Source organism: Eutrema salsugineum, unplaced genomic scaffold (assembly GCF_000478725.1).
Source record: "Eutrema salsugineum unplaced genomic scaffold, Eutsalg1_0 scaffold_8, whole genome shotgun sequence".
NCBI lineage: Eukaryota > Viridiplantae > Streptophyta > Magnoliopsida > Brassicales > Brassicaceae > Eutrema > Eutrema salsugineum.
The window spans coordinates 8,589,991-8,594,604 of record NW_006256414.1 but is presented as its reverse complement, the minus strand read 5'-3'; the positions used below and the strand labels follow the sequence as shown (position 1 = coordinate 8,594,604).

Genomic DNA, 4,614 nt, shown 5'->3' with positions numbered 1-4,614 from the left:
CATCTCTTTGGTGAAACAAAACAAGTTCCATCGAGTTCCTTCTGAACATCCAATGGATCACATTGAACTCTTTGAAGAAATCTGCAGCATGATGAGGACAAACCAAGTTCCAGCAGACTATCTTAAGTGTAAGTTGTCCCCTTTTTCATTAGCAGATAAAGCTCACTGTTTGTTTAAAATCTTTGTCTGTAGGATCGATCACTAATTGGAAAGAATGTAAACTGCTTTTCTGAACCACTTCTATACCAAGTCAAGGTTGAACTTACTGAGAACCAATATCTCAAGTTTCCAGCAAGGACCGGCTGAACCTTTTTATGAAGCCTGGAAGTGTTTTAAGGAGTATGAACATGACTGCCGTCACCATGGATTTCCCGGATCAAGCCTGCTGAGCACATTTTACAGAGGTTAGTAACCAAAATACAAACTTTCACTTGCTACAGCCAACAACGGAGATTTTGGACAGAAGACGATAGCACAAGGAAGAGCCCTCATCGAAAATTTGGCTCAAGCCAATAGCAATGACTGTCTGGAATACGATCGATCGACGAAGCCGACCAGAACGGATAACAAGGAGATAACCGAGTTGAAGAACATGATGAGCCAGCTTTTAAAAAGCCACAATCGCCCAATCCATGCTTGTGAGACCAACACTGGCGTAGAAGACGAAGGACCTTGTGAATCTGATCACATTAATCCAACCTTTCAAGAAGAAGAAGTGAACTATGTAGGAGCACAAGCACCGTATCTGAATCGTTTCAACAATGGTTTCAACAACTTCTGGAATGCAAACTACAACAATCTCTCTTACCAAAATCCAAATGTGGAGAATGCTCAAGACCAGCATTATCCACCGCAGCAGAAACCCTTCCAAAACAGGTTCCAAGGTGGAAATTTCGGAGGGACTGGAGTTTTTCAGCCGCGACAACCATATAACTATCAAGGTACAGGATTCAATAATCAATTTGGACAACAGCAGGGAGTTACAACAAACCAGCTAGCTTCGAAATTAGGAAGACTTGAACAGTCTATCCAATAGCTTGTTATGACAAACAAGAAGGCATCTAAAGACATAAACGTGAAAGTCGATTGCATGTACAATGATCTGAACAGGAAGTTTGAAGCTTTATCTTCTCACGTCAAGAAGCTAGACATCCAAGTTACCCAAACAGCTGATTCTATGAATAGACAAAATGGAGCTCTCCTGGGAGAGTTGAAGACAATCCCAAGAGATTTTGCAATGCCATCACTACATTGCCCGAAGAAGGAGCCGAAACCGATGGAGAAGACAAGGAAACCCCATTCGTTATACCTCTCTACAAGAATGTCGATGCAAAGCAACCACCATGTAAGGTATCTCAACGTTCCCCCTTCAAAGGCTAACAAAAGCCGATGACCCGTGACGTTTTTCTTTCAAATATTTCATTTCAGGAATCAAGTTCACAGACTATTTATGCGATTCCGGAGCCAATGTCAACATCATGTCTAAGACCTTAAGGACAACGACGGTTAAGGTGATCTTTGGAGATTCATCTCAAAAAGATACCGAAGGGGCGATTCATGACCAGCAAATTTTAGTTGGGAACAAGATTGTTCCAGCAGATTTCCGAATTCTGTAAATGGATTAAGACAAAGAGAGACCACTTATATTCGGGTGACCGGTTTTAGCTACAGTAGGAGCAGTAATCGATCATGCAAATAGGCATGCTGCTTTCTGAATGTGGACCGAAAGAAGTTTGATCCCACTGTCCCAGACGATGCTCCAAACAAAGGAAAGCGGCCAAAGGAGAAAGACAAGGAGAAGCCAAGACTTTTTGCAAAAGTCAAGATAATCATTCCACCATATTCAACAGAGTCTAGTGAGGAACAGATCCAAGAACTGATCGAGAACACAAAGAGGGTCCTGAACAACGTTAAAGTCCAAAAAAAGAGTAAAGGAAAGAACTTGGTGCTACAAGAAGAAGAAGCCGAACCTCCAGGACCTAGAAATGATAAAGGCACATCAAGTGGAGTGTCATTTCATCCAGCCTGATCTTTTAAGCCTAAGTCGAGCTAAACGACTCAAAACAAAAGCGTTTAATGAAGGCAACCCATTTAGGTACACTTTCTTTTAGTTTTCTTTTCCTTTTTTCAATTTATGTTCTTTCTAGTTTCAGGTACTCTTATAAAACAAAAAACAAAAAAAATCAGAAAAATAGAAAAACCTAAAAAGAAGGAGAAGTTTTAGCTGCTCGGCTCGGCAAAAACCTGAATGATGGATGCAGGCCGCAGGAAACTGGGCCGTGGTTGCGACCAATCGACCCGGGGCCAACACATGTTCGACCGTGGCACCATGAATGTGACCGCGGCCGGACCCTTGTTCACCGCGGTCGCGCGTCTCCTGACCGCGGCCATTGGTCGTTGAGACGGAACCTCCGATGTTACTTCTCAGAGATTTCCGGTGATTCCTGATAATTCCCGGAACATTCTCGGGAGAGTTCATTCCGATTTTCTGTAAGTTTGTAATTCCCGGTTACGTAACAAACAAGTAAGGTAAGTTTCTGCAAGCTTTTGAATTCCCAAAAATTCCCGTTTTTGCCACAAAAACGCTTTTTAAAGAAAGGAAACACACTTTTTGGATCAAAACTTCATTTTCTCTTCTCTTCCAAAAGACTTGGAGATTTAGGAGATAAAACATCTTTTTCAATTCTTAAGTTTTTTAAGAGATTCTTGGACCAAAACTCACTCTTTTTCAAAGATGATTTCAAATCTATCATTAAATCTCTATTTCCAGCACGGTATGAAGCTCAAACTCGCCATTTTTAATTGATTTGCGAATTTAGGGTTTTCTTAAAAAGCTAAAATCTAGGTTTATTAGTGGTGGAGAATAATAGATTAGCCTTCTAGGTTATCTGGAAATCGATTTTAACACTTGGTTTAAGAGGAATTGAGAATTTTGAAATTTGGATTCTACCTGCTTTTTCAAAATCGAATTTAGACTAGCAAAATTGATGAATTTGATCAAATCTTGTGTGATTAGTGATTAATATTAGGTAACATATTGATTTGGCATGGAAATTGCTCAATTGAACCAATTTTTAGAAAATTTCTATGTCAATAACATCACAAATCCAAATCTGGTCATGAACTACTCGATTTTTTGAATTGATTTCAATTATGCTTGCTTGCGGATTTAACTAATCTCCCGATACTCTGATTAGTATCCCTGATCGTTAATATGTTAGACTCAGCATCCATATTCACTCCTTTTCCGAGAATTACCTTGTCTTGTAGGGAAATGGAACGAACCAAGCCTCGAAGAAGTCGTCGCACAGTTGACAGCTCCGAAGTGATACCCGATGATAGTACTCTTGGAGAGTACATCCTGAGCGAGCTAGACCGAGAAAAAGAGGTCGAGTGATGAGAATACTCCAACACTCAAGAGAAGCCCATGTGATTCCCGAGCCACCAAAGATCAGATACAATGGGAAGGAGATTAACCCAAGAGTTGATTATGCAAGGCGGTTCAAGAAGCTGAACATCAAACCAACGCCCTGCATTGATTATCATACACTCGAGATGCTTGGGATTAGAGAAGATGGCATCTGGTACATCAATGCACTTAGGCTGAGACCTTACATGGAGCTGAATATTCCAATTTATGCCGAGCTAGTTCTCGAATTCTTAGCAACCGTCACCCTTCACCACACAAAGAGGAGGAGCCCCAGAGCATCTGACGGTGTTTAATCATTCTTTATCCGCAGACACTCCTACTCACTCACCATTTCTGCACTTTGTGAAGCTCTTAAGCTTCCATACACTGATGGCATTCACCTTGAAGAAGAGCCTGATTTTGACTTATGGAGAGAGATGGGTCATGGCGTCTATGATAGCGGGAGATCCAAGTCAGCTTTTCTTACTCATCCCGTAGTGAGTGCACAAACTCTTAGCACACACGATTTTCTCTAGAACCAACACGGGGTGTGTCCTGAAGACCGAGCTCATTACACTTCAGGCACCATTTATGGACAACCCTCGACTCGCCTACTTTGCCTGGATCATTGCACAAAACATGGTGAAGGTGAAGCATGATTTACATGGATGTGAGGATGCTACTACTGCTTATGGGAGCGCTATTACAGCCATACTACAGGCCGTAGGATTTGATTTATCATCTGATAATCTAATTTCCGACGTCTGGTATGACCTACTCTATCTTCCTCGCGATCATACTATCTCTCGTGCCAGTTTCGATCCCGACAGGTTTGGTTACAAGTATTGTACTGGCACCAAGGAGCACCGAGTTTAGTTACCTTCAGAATCAGTCTCGAGACTATGTAATAGAGCACGCCCACAATGGACTCGGGGACCTGATGAGTTTCTACCTTCTGTACCTCGCCTGCCACTCATTATTGGACAATACATAGTGGCTAAGGTGAAGCGCGACATAGCTGCAGCACATTGTCATGCCCAAATTTTTTCTTAGGCCGTAATGGGCCATGCTGGGATAAGATGGGTCGAAACCAGGGGGTTATGGCCCAACACTTAGTCGTTTTTATGTTTTCTTTCCTATATGTATTTCCGGAACTCTCTAGAACCTTGTGGAACGTTTTGGTTGGGTCTAGAGAGAGTAATTGG

At 41.9% G+C, this 4,614-nt stretch overlaps 1 non-coding gene across 1 annotated transcript; it reads right to left on the bottom strand.

Moving 5' to 3' along the window:
* Positions 1 to 262: 262 nt before the first annotated feature.
* Positions 263 to 369, bottom strand: LOC112082381. Its single transcript, XR_002897047.1, has one exon. It is a non-coding gene; the product is annotated as a small nucleolar RNA R71 (small nucleolar RNA).
* Between the last annotated feature and the right edge of the window lie 4,245 nt (positions 370 to 4,614).